Below are 13,005 nucleotides of genomic sequence, written 5' to 3'. Positions count from 1 at the left end.
TATTCAGTTTCTTTATAAGCAGCAGCATCAATGTTCCCAATAACCTGCCTGGAAATAATGCTTTTTAAAAATACACATTAGATTACAATCTGGTACAAGGTCTGTGCTTATTATCATCTTAAATATTTGCATTGCTGTAGTATTAGGAGGCTTCAAACACAGGTCCATGCTCCACAGTGCATGCCATTGTATGTATGGGATGAAAAAATGGTCTCCGTTACAGGGGGCATAGACTGTAAGTGCTATTTTCCATGCAGAATTAAAATCACAAGATGGAAAACTGGAGAATTCCTAACATTTCTCTAACATTATAAAGTTACTTTTTTATTTTTTGGAAGTTCTAGAAAAGAAACATTTTACGTGTTGCTTCTTGTGATAAATCCCCTTTTCTTGTATCGCATGGAAGAACTCTAACAAATTGTTCAGCATGTTTTTCTGTATGTGTGAACCACTCAGTATTGGAAGAATTTCAGGACAGAGGGGATGGGAAAAGCTGATAAAATAAAACATGATCCCATATGAAGCACATCCCCAAATCACAAACCTTTGCTTCAGGTTGCATAATATTTGGCCTTTTCCATTCTATTATTATTATTCATTTTTGTGCCTGCACTTTTGTTTTCTCCCTGGGAGCCGAAACGGAAGTTTCCATAAGGGAGGTTGTTATTAGTAAAATAACTCTTTGCTTTTTAATCGTGCTTCCATAAAAAGATCCCAAAGTACTTTACAAGTATTAATTAAGTTTCACAACCCCCTGGTGGAACTGAGAACAGAATTTCTGTCTGTTGTATCAAAACCACTAAAGAGTGACAATTTTTGAGTTTTAATGGCTGAAAGAAAAACACATATGGAGCATAAGGAAAAATATAAATGAAAAAAATGTAAAAGCAGCAGTTGTATAACAACCTTTTCACATTACGTAACAACATCTAAAGTCTGCGATGGGAGAAGGTGGCAGTGGTAAAAGATACAATTTACAGGAGAACCCTATTCATTTAAATGGGATAGGATGATGGTATTCAAATATATACAAAATATTTAATGCATTATATAGGAAATGCGTAACCCAAATTGACACAGTTGTCAGAAAAGAGATTTATTTTAGTAAAAAAGGCTTGGACCTATGACAAAAATGCCAGACTGAGACTTGGGACAGCTGGGCTCAGTTTCCAGTTCTGTCAAAGATATCAAGTATGATTTGGGCATATTGTTGGGCATCTCTCTCATTTCTTACTTCTTAAATCTACAGAATTTCACCTTTGTCTGTCTTGTCTATAAAAATAATTGGTATCTTATTAAGTTTTTGTAAAATGACAAACACAGTAGGGTCCCAATATCAGCTTGGACCTTCAAGGTGCTAATATAAATAAAGCCCTCTACATCTGCAGGTGAAGGCTCAATGGGATCTATTCCATGATTCACACAATTATGCCTATGCCATGCCATATGCTCATTATATCCAATCATGCTTTATTGCCTGTGCAGGGGAAGCCCAATCCTTGGCTTCCCCTGTGTTGGCAAGAACCAAGCGCCTGCAGCTGGGAGCCCCTTAGCCAAGGGGCTTCTCAGCTGTGGGGGAACCCCACATGCCACTGTGGCTGGGAGAAACAGCTGCTGAGATCTCCCAGCCCTGGGGGTGTATGAAACCCCCAGGGCTGGGAGATCAAGGGAGCTGCAATTTCTCAGCCCTGGTGGTTTCACGCATCCCCAAGGCTGAGAGATTGAGGCAGCCATGATTTCCCAGCCCCAGGGGTTTCATGCACCTCTAGGGTTGGGAGCTTGCAGCTGGGCTCTGCAGCTGCCAGGACCCATCTGGGTCCCAGAACTGGGAGGCAGGCTCTGGGGACCTAGTGTCTGCAGCTGCTGGGGTTGAGAGTGCCTTTAGTTGTGGGACCCCCAGCTTCAGCTGGGCATAGTGCACCCCTGTAACTGGGAGTCCTGTCAGGGCAGACCCGCTACACATGCAAATTAAAGATCAATAACAACCAGATATAAAGTTAGTACACATTTTTGAGGTCTAACTTTATAGGTGGGTGAAGTGTAACTGGTCTGAAGGTAACTGCACAATTTATCATTTAATTGTGCAATATCTGTAATTTGTAGAGGGGGCCTAATATTAATAAATAATAATATTTCTTATATTTCTAGTATAAAACTCTTAGCAGTTGAGAGTAATTTTTATTCGTGTCATTTCTTATAAGAAAGATCACTGCCAGGACTTGGTATGAATCATGTATGCAGAGATTGTGATTTTTCCACAAGCTGTTGCTTTTAATCCAGAGTGAGAAAGAAGTTAAGTTGCTGTACCCTCAGGCAGGACTACTGGACCCTAAAGGTTGAACAGGGAAAACATATGTAGTGGACTAGCTAATTGGTGCATAGATCCTTTAAAGCATAGGGCAGGGGTAGGAAGATTGTACTGGCCCTGGGTACTGACCTGTCGGGGTGCAAAAATAATAGCTGTACCACTGCTCTCCTGGCTGCCACAGCACTGCCAGCATCTTAGCCATAAGCACTGCTGCTGCCCCTTGAGACACTTCTACCCAGCATGTAGAATTGCCCAGTTACACCTCTGATATGGGCAGGTTTTAATCTGAATTAAATACAAAACCCTATAAAACCTGCTTATTCATGCATATAGTCCCATCTTTTCTTGAGTGCGGCACACCCCCTAATAAAATACCCACCTTGTTTTAGGAGACAGAATGTTGAAAAAAAGATTTTTTTCCAGAGTCACAGCTAAATGTGTGATTAAATAGAATAAGTCCTCCTGGGAACACAGGAGGTGTGGCATCAGGAAGCTTCTGCTGCTAGTTGCCCCACTCAAACTATCTTCTTGGATACCACGTTTCCTGAACAATATGGGCATGTGCAGAGGAGTTTGTTTCCCCAGGGACAAATAGCAGCAGCATACTGTGTTTCCAGGCATGCTTCTTTTCCAGCAAAGAAGATAGCTTCCTGCCTTAAAAACAGTACCCAAATTGGGGGGCGGCACTGATTTTGGGGAAAAAGACATGTGTTGCATGTGAGAAAATATGGTACTATTCCTTTTAATGGAAGCTGTAGAAAATTGATAAACTATGTTTTACTGCTTCTGCAGGATATGTGGCTATTCCTTTCTTGAAAGAAGACCTTACAAGTAGTAGCAGGAAGACAAATACTATATTTAAGCAGAATTTAAGATGACCACCCAATAATTAGATTCTATGCATGGAAAATCTATACATTTGTTATTATCTTCCATGTGTATCTAATTATTGTAGGGTCATCCTAAATTTGTGACCCCACCACTGCAGTGGTACAAGCAGCAATAGGGGCAGATAATGAGGGAAAAGGTGTGGGGGAGTCAAATGGCCTGACCCTGGCTCCATTCCTCCTCCCATCTGTCCCTCCAGCACCACCACTTACCCCCTCCCCCCAATGCCTGCCCTGTGCCCTGGCACCTGCACCCCATGTGGTGCTTAGTCTTCCTGGCATCTGTTCTCTCCTCTGCCACTTGCCCCCCCTCCCACCTCCACTTTCTGGCATTTGACCTCCCCATGCTGCCTAAATCCTAACTCCTGTCCCCATCCTTCCCAAATTCCTGACATTTGACTCCCCATACTGCCTACATCCTAACACCTGCCCCCTCCATTCTCCACATCCTGACAGCCTCCCCAGTGCCTGCCTGGCCTCCCTTCTGCCACCCTCCCTCTGCTGCCATCTTTGCTACCCCCTCCCTCCCCCACATGCTGCAAACCCTCTGGTTCCAGTTATTTCTTTAGCACTAGCCCTGATCCAGCCCGGGGAACAGAGCACACAGTTGTTTAAATCCAAGATGAGGGGATTTTTTTCCTGTGTTAAATGGTTAAAGAAATCCTTGTCTTGGAGTCACATAAATACAGTAGTTAAAGAAAAGTTCACGGAGTAGAAAGATCTAATCAGGAAATCAGCAAGTGTTACAACATTATTCAGATATAAGGGACTTGTGAGCCTTTTTATTCTTTTCTTCTTTTGCCTTTGTCCATCTTCTGTGGAGCACTAAATCAGAAGTGTAATTGGGTGCTTGAGCATCCTGGGTGGCAGCTGTGGATGGGGCAAAGTTGGTGGTTTTGCTGTCAGTGTTGCAGCAGCAGCCAGACAAACAGCTCAGCTGCTGCTCTTTTTGTGCCCCCTCCCAAGTTGGCACTCAAAGCTGGTGCCTCCTTTACTCCCCTTCTGTTACATCCAACATCAGATGGAGTAAAATGGATGTCTCCTGTATACTTCCCACTGGAAATAAAAGAGTGCAAATATAGTTAGGTTGATTTAGCTATCAAATCACAGATTTAAGGGGATATCACTGTAGTATTTCAAGATGAAAGGGAGAAAAACTGCTGTACTTGTGCTGTAGAATTTCCATATTGCTCCTACACCATCCCTTTTGACCAATCTCTGGCTGCTCTATGCATCCATGTAAATCATCTTATTTGTGTGATTTAAAAATATATGATTTGTTCCCATAAAGGAAGAAACTGACATATGACAGGCTTCAAAAATATACTGGTGGCTATGTATTGTACAACTATTACTGTCAGCCAAAGAGCTGTTTCACTTAGTGTTTTATATAGTAGTTAGCTAGTAGCAACCAAATTTAGAGCTTATAATGTTTAATTAGTTAATGTTTCTTAAGTGCTTGAAAAATGAAAAGTGCTATTGAAATGTGGTGCCCTATGTTGTTCTGAGAAAGACTAACACTAATCATGTCTCAATTTTTAACAGTATTGTTTATAGTTACAGATACTTCTCCTATTCTTTTTCTAAAAACACAAGTCTTCTTTATTTGTATTATAGGTAAGTCTAGTGGCCAGAGTCAAGCAGTTATCAAAAAATTTATTTGACTTGATTTACATTAAGGAGATCATTTTAACTGATTGTGCCAGAGAACGATACAGGTTGCACCACTTAAACCTAAACTTATTGTACCACTTAAATCTCCAGGACAGGATGGTATGTTTCTTTGATTCTCATTACCCTCAGTGCAGGGTTTTTTTGTATAAGATTAGCAACAACAAAAAAATCTTCAGCTGAGGAAGAAGAGGAAGGGGAAATGTTTTGGCCTGAGTGACATTAATGATATTGCATCCTTCCTTACATTAACATGCTGTGCCTTTTGGAGATAGTTTTTTGGCTGGACATCTCCCTAGCAACATTATTCCTAGCAACAGCAGTAGAAATATCAGCAATGTAACCACTCTCTAATGGAGCTTTGATTGATATTTCAGAATCTGAGTTTGCCTCTGAGAGTAAGACCCCCTAACAATGACTGACCTTTAACATTCTTTTCTGTGATTTCCCCTCTTCTTTTCTTTTATTGCTGAGACTTCACTGTGCTTTCCTATAAACTTGATGCTTTTGTCAGGGGGCTGTACAGATGAGAATTCAGCAGGCTACAGAACATGGAAAACAAATGTAGGACAAATAGCAAAAGAAAGATTGCACTGTTTCTTGTGAAATGAAGTCTCTATGTAATATCAGACATTATATAAAGTTCAGGCTATATTCAAGTATAGTAGTCAATAATAAGCTTCAGCATTTACCAAGAGCGATCCTAAAAGCAGTATTTGGCATAGCACAGTATTTTTTTCTATTCTTGGAATGGGAAATAACTACTTTCTCAGTACCAGAATGTGTTGAAACAGACCCACAGCTCCTCTGCACAGGATAGATAACCTATTTTATGAAGCATTTCCAGATTTAAAAATTTGGCTTTATTCTAACGGGGAGTGAAAACTGGACATTTTGAACTTCCACAAAGGAAGACTTTGAAATGAACTTTCACTGGGGGCCAATGAATGTTTTTGGCAAAATATAAACATTTTGTCAAGTTTTCACCTTCCAAGTATGTATTTTACTGTAGGGGAAAAAAATTAAACAATAAAAGTAGTTTCAAAATGGAAAACCTCTTTTGAAAATGTCATAATGGCAAGTGGGTGTCATGACTACATTTTCTTATTCTTCTTAAAAAACAAAATTCTGCTAAAAATGTGGCCAGGATTTTGTAAAGTACTTCAGTATCAAAAATATTGCACAGGTGCACAGTTAAAGCTTGATTGAGGGCCACCCGCAAGGTACGCTCTCTAAGGGCAGATCCATGATTTGGCAAAGGGAGCTGTGGGAGCAGCAACCTGTGCTTCAGGGTGACTCCATCTCCAAATCCCAGCCTCCTCCCCAACTCACCAGTGTGGGGGAAGCTGGAGCCTCTGGGGACTTCTTAAAGTCTCTTTCTGTCCCTGCCTGCCATTGCTGTTGCTTTCCCTGTTGTCCCAGGGGTGGGGGAAGCTTCAGAGCTGCTCCTGCCTGCTCCGGCCAGGCTGTGTGGAAGCTGGGCTTAGCTGGGAACAGTGACAGCACTTGGGATGGGATGACCCCTCTACGCTGCCTGGCCCCCCAGGGACAGGTGTAGGAAGCTGCTGCTGCTGTCCCTTCCACAGGTAAACCTAGCTCCTGCACATCCCACCTGGAGTGAGTAGGAGTAGATTTCCCAGCCCCCAGGACAGCAGGTAAAATGGCAGGTGGGGGATGAAGGAAGGAGAGGGGAGATGTATGTAGACACATGGCAGACATGGAAATGGAATGAAGGTATTCCAAGTCCAGAATTCTGTCCTTGGGGTTATGCTGCCTCCCATAGTGTGCCTGTTTAACCTACAAAGAGGTATGTGCTATATTTCTCAGCTGATGTAAGGCTATGTATGCTTTTTAAATCACTCCAGCAAATGAATAAACTAGTCTATAATGAATAAGCTGTAATGAGTAGAACAAATAAAACAAAGAGGGGGGAAAAAAGGGAAAAATTAACAAAGCACTTTAAGACCTTTGTTCTGTTACATATATTCAAATATGTTTCTCTTTCATCAGAAAGGTTATAGGGTTGGTTTGAAAATGAAAGCGAGTATAGCATTTCAATTTTTTCCTACCAACAGATTCTAAAGGCATTTCATCTGGCTTGATCTCTACTCCCTTGTATTCTACCTTGCCTATTTTTTTTCTCGAGTGTATTTACATATTAAGACATATTCTTTATATCCTAATAAATTTAAACCTATTAACACAGTTTAAAGTATTTGGAAGAGTATATAATGCAACCAGATGGTAGGTGATCTGATGCTTGCCACCTTTGAAAGCAGATAGGATTCCCCATCTTTTCAGCTGTGTGGTTTTCAGGTGAGTGTTAAGGCTCAACGTGTTCTTGTTAAGAATCTAGCAGCTAGGACCCAGTAAAGTGAGGAAAAATAGAATAGTGTGAAGACTGGTATTCCAAAGAACCGGTGCCCAAAGTGGAGTCCTCTAGGGGCCAAATTCTGCTCCTATTGATGTCATTGGCAAATTTTCCTTCATAGAAGTAGTATTATGCTTATTGTAGAGAGAAACGCGCCCAGTGCTTGTTGGCAAGGGTGAAGAAATGTCAAGGATTTAGAAACTGAGTGTCGCATGTTAGTCCATATTTAGCAGCTTAAGTGATTTTTTTTGGCCGAATTTTTAAAAATGCTGCCTCTTTACCCCTCTCTCATTGACTTCCATGGAAGTTGTCAGGGCTCAGCACTCCTGAAACACAGGCCACAGAAGCTTGCCATTAAACATACATTATTAAAAATCTTCATTGGGCCTTTGAATGTAAATGATACACAGAGGATCACAGTAGTAGGTGACTTGAGCCTGCTTCAGAGTTAAACTTGAAAGGAAGTATTAGCAAAAGTAGCCATAGTTTCTGAACTCCTAATAGAAATAACTTTGAAAGTTCTCAGAAACCAATACCCTGCACAGCCAGTTGAAAATCTGGTCAGAGCCACATAATTCCTCTGACAGCTGTGCAATTACTGTATGTTGCTACTGTCTAGAGCTCTATTCATGATGAATTATGCCCTGTTTATGTGCGGTTTTCAGTTAAATGGCACATTACGCGCCTCTCCTAAGTTAGTCAAAAATAGACGTGTCAGCTTGCAATGGAAGACTCAGCAGGAATGTACCATGGGTGAGTGAGAAGATATTAGGACAAAGGCTGAAGAAAAGAGAAGAATTTAGCACAACGAATCACAGTACAACAATTAAACCCAGCACTGATTGTACCATAAAATTAGTTTCCGCATGAGCCCATGATCTCATATACAGGCCATCAGTTGAAATGTCTGTGTCTCTTAGGTGCTTTGAAGGGAATCTGAAAACAGTAACACTGTTTTAGAAAACTTTTCTTAAGCTGTGTTTGCTTTTAATAATGATAGCAGTTGGCAAGTCAGTATTGTAAACAACTTGTTCATTTTATAAGCAGCAACAATAATAATTTATCTTCACATACAAGTCAGTAAATACACCAGAAACTAAGAGCAAAGCAATTTTCCCCCTTTTCTTATAGGGTATCCTGAAACCCTCTTATTTCAACTTAACCCTGATTTTGGGAAGACATTTTGAGCTTGAAGGTGATTACAAAGAGCGCAATCGTGTGCTTCGTTGTTCTTTGGGGGCACAATGGGATTTAGCTAAAAGATGTGATTGGCCCTCATTGTGCAGGCATAGCGACTAGTCCTTGCAGAATTTTGCTAATAAACAGTTGTATGGTAGAAAATGTTGGTATCTCTGACAGTCTTTCACAGTGGGTCTGTCAGAGTTTCCAGGTCCTGGCCTCTCAAACCCACCAAACAGGCAGCTGGTATCCTAGGCAATCTAGGGAGTTTGAGAGACTTTAGTTCCAAAATGTTACTCTAAGTTCTGTAAAGACAAAAAAATACTGGATTTCCTGCATTCTGTGGGAAGCTGCAAGTTTTTCTTCTAACACAGAACACTTCTCTTTTAAAATTTTCTCTGGAACAGGAATTCTCCATTCTGGCCAGCTCTGTTAGTGACTAGCTAGCATCAAGAAACAAGTGCTGGTACTAGGGTACCCTTACTTTCATATGGAAGCAGTAAGGTTCTTTGACCAGGATGCTTCTTCCATTCTTTAGCCACCCTGGCTACCCTGGCAAAATAACTCTGAGAAATCTGTATTTATCAGTTCCTGACATGAGGTGACTCAGAGCCCTTCCAGACATTCAGGTAAAAGCACAATGGGAACTGATGCGCAATCCGCACAATTGCACTTACTGCCATGCCACACTGGCAAGTAGCAAGCTCCTGCAGCTGATCCTGGCTCCCAGCTCTTGGGAGGCACCATGAACCATGGTGGCTGGGAGTCCCATCAGCTGACCTAGGTTTCCAGCTGCAGGGACATACCATGGTCCGCCATGGCTGGGAGGCCCACCGGCTGACAGAGCTCTCAGCCACAGGGGTGCATCTGCTCATAAGTTCAATTAATAATGTGATAGGAACCAGCCACAAAGTTATTACACATTTTTCGGGGGTATAACTCTGTGGTTTATTCCTTGTTTTATCACACCATTAGTTGATTGAACTTGTGGCCAGGTCACAACATAAGATGTGATTTAGTGGCTAATCATATCTTAAGTGTAATGTGTGGCAGGAATCTCAGAGAAAGGGAGCTAGAAGTGAGTCAACAATTATAGAAGAAAAAACATTATCTTGTGTTTGGCTTTTGTGTGGCATTTCAAGATGTGCAACATCCTGGAATAGACCTACATCTTTCAAGATACCAGGTGGTAACAAGCAGCTACAAATGACGAACATCTGTAGCAAAACAGGTGCTTGCCTTGGCAGCTGCATGTGGTTCAGAGTAAAAATGAGGCTGGGTGCTAGGATTCCGGAGTTCCCTGGTTTTGCAAATAACTTTTTATTACTGTATTTATCCAAATGTAAGATGACCTTGAATTTGAGATGACCTTCCAGTAATTAGATTCTATACATAGAAAATGATAAATGTGCTATAATTTTCCATGTATATAATGCAAGTAGTGGAAGGGCATCTTAAATCTGTCTCCTCCCCCACTCCATGGGTGTCGTAGAGAAAGCAGTGGCAGAGGGTGAGGGCCCAGAACCCCATCCCTTGACAACTGGCCCCTTGCCCGCCCATGCCAATTCCAGTTGCCCCTACCACTTGCCTCCCACCCAGTGCCTGCTCCCAACCATATGGTCCTGTGCTTGCTGCCCCTCCAAGCCTATGCCTGCTCCCTGTTGCCTGCCCCTCCCTTGCCTTTGCCTCTTTCTGTGCCTCTGCCTGCCCACACCCCCTGCTCCCCCATGCAGCTTGCCCTTCCTGGCACTCTGTCCCTTGCCCTAGTAAGCCATGCCTAGTCCCTACTTCCTGATCCTTCCTCTTCCCACTTCCAAAAAAAAACCCTTCTTGGATTTGAGTAAATATGGTATATTGGAAAAAATCACCTTGGATCAAATACTATTTGTCTTAACATACATAGTCACAAAGATACTGTTTGTGTAGTGCCTGTGCTAGTCTGCTGATTGTGTCTACTTGGGCCTGTGCTCTGCCGAAGTATCTGTGTAGGGAAATAGACTCACCCAGTTGTACCTGCCAGGCTGGGCAAGTCTTGACATTTCAGTAGGGCAAAAACCATGATGAGTAGGTGTTATCTGGAAGGTGGCCCTTCCCACCTGGTGGTCCAACAGCTTAGTGTTTAGAGCATATGACCAGGGAACAGGTAACAAATGTTCTAAGCTCTTTACACCAAGATAGGGTGAGGGTTGAATTTCCCAGCAGTATGCCACCAGGCCATTGCCCAATCATCTCTCCAGACCTCTGATGGGCCACTGTACAGCAAAGAAATGGAGATAAGCAGGCCAAGAGGAAGAGCTCTGTCCAGAGGGTATGTAGTTCAGAGAGATGGATGCTTCCTGGGAAAGTCTAGTCTGGGCTCCTGCTGCCAATGGAGTAAAAATTTCCCCCGTGCTGCTTCACTAATGAATAGCAAATAGGACAGCTTCAAGTGGAGGACTGGAGAGGTGTCTGGGGAATGATTAGCCTGTCGCCTGATGATCAAGGCACTTTTCTGGGAAACAGATGATGCATATTCAGCTTCCCTCCTAGTTGGTGTTTGGGGGTGACCCAGAACCTGGGTGTCCTGCTCCTTGGCCAAGTGGTGTACTCACCAGACTTCCAAGTATATGCCATTGGTGGGGAAAAAATCCCAAACTGTGTGTAAGTGCCCCAAACTACCGTTATGTGGCTACATACATGCATGCTGTTACTGAAATAGGATTTAACATTTTGTGCCTCAGGTTGCCCGTCTGTAAAATAGCCTGTAAACAATGTTTGCCCACTAATTATTCTGAGGCTTAATTAACATTGTTCAAATACTTTCAATAAAATATATTTCAGCAGTGAAACATTTTCCACACAAACTCGTTCCAACTGTTATATGGTTACAGACATAGTTTTTTTTTTTCTCTTCACTCATGAATACAGTAATGGCAGAATAGATTGCTTTGGAAGAATTTCCATACTTGTGAAAGTGTTTTCACTGTTAGTCATTGCTGAATAATGACCATAATATACAATGCAGAAATTTCAAAGGTTAAAATGGCATGTTTAATATAACATATATTCTAACAGTGGGTTAATTAGATTACGACATTTTAAGAACAATGATGCTAATATGGATATGTGAAAAGGAGATGGAGCAAAAATAAACTCTAGGTTGAACAAACTTGGTTCTGTGACACTGAGATAAATCATTGTTATTTATATTAGCCTGACTTTAACCAACAGCTCATGTTTCTGCCTCTCTTCAAATTTCTAATATCTTTGCATTTAAATACCACTCTGTTTAACAAAATAGATGAGTAAGTATGGATTTGGAATTTAGTAAGACACTTACCCTTAATGTGGACTGAAAACAGTTATTTAAAAAGTAATAACATGTCATCTGCAAAGTGTTTTTTGCTGACAGTCTTTGACCAGATGGCACATAAGTGTAGGTGTAATTGCTGTGGCATACTGCATTATTGCAAAAGCAGCAAACAATCAAATCAGGCTTACACACATCAACTATCTTGCACACTGAAAAAAGTTTTATATAAAAGATAATAACTTGAAAGAACTATAAAAAAACACCTGATGCAAGTGGACTTCAGAAGCAACACATATTTCCTATGTACTAAAAATACGTTGATAATTTGGCAGGGAACTCAGAAAATAGATCTGAAGGAACATGTATCTGTATGTATACTTAAAAGAAGTCTGTAGACTTTGGCTAAATGGTGACAGTGGGCCATATTGAGGTAAATGTGAGAACTTCTATTGGTGGCTTTTTTTTATGTCAACAGTCTGTATAAGCTATTAAGGAAATATGAATACCCCTAAGCACTGAATGGTTTAGATAGCAAGTGAGAGAGAGGAATTATTAAATTAGTATAAGGAAATGTTTCTAGAAAGTTGATTTCCTTAAATCTTCTCTTATTTAAAACTAAAACACTAATGTACACTTTAAATTTCAATCTCATATGGTGAAAGACAACAGACATGGATTTAGTCGTGATGAATTCTGATACAGAGGTCTGACTCGTAGGATCAAAGCTTTGTTTGCAGTAAGGTATCACTGTGTATCTAGAACTGAATTTATATGACTTTGTTATATCGTATTTCATACATGGTATGTTATTGTTAAATTTAAATAACCTTCCGTCCCATCAAACAATGTTCTATCCTATCTCAGTTATTGGTATAGATTAAAAGCTGAGTATTGTATGTCTAGAGACATAAGTTATCTTTTTCTTTAAACCAAAGGATGTGAAATAAAGATTGTCTCCTGTTTTTCTACAGAGTGTAGCCTGATAGGGCCCCAGTCATTCTTGAGGCTTTCAGCTGATTATATAGTAGAAGTAATTATTCAAAATAGTAATTTAAAATGGGGATTGAGGACAGAGAAGTTATTAGATAGTGGCATTGAGAGGGCCATAAACAGTATGAGTAATAAGCAAGCTAAAGAAAATACATCTTCCATCTCCTCCTCCTCTCTGTAATATCATAGTTCAGGAAGTAACACAATCTTCTTAACCCAAAAACACAGGAGAGGGATATTTAAGTTAAGGAAGCAGGATTTTGCTCCCTGCCCCTAAGAAGCTCTGTGTCTAATTTGGTATCTAACC

Source organism: Crocodylus siamensis, chromosome 1, assembly GCF_052110815.1.
Source record: "Crocodylus siamensis isolate JL-2025a chromosome 1, ASM5211081v1, whole genome shotgun sequence".
Classification (NCBI taxonomy): Eukaryota; Metazoa; Chordata; order Crocodylia; family Crocodylidae; genus Crocodylus; species Crocodylus siamensis.
The sequence above is the reverse complement of the archived record's forward strand: the minus strand, read 5'-3'. Positions refer to the sequence as shown.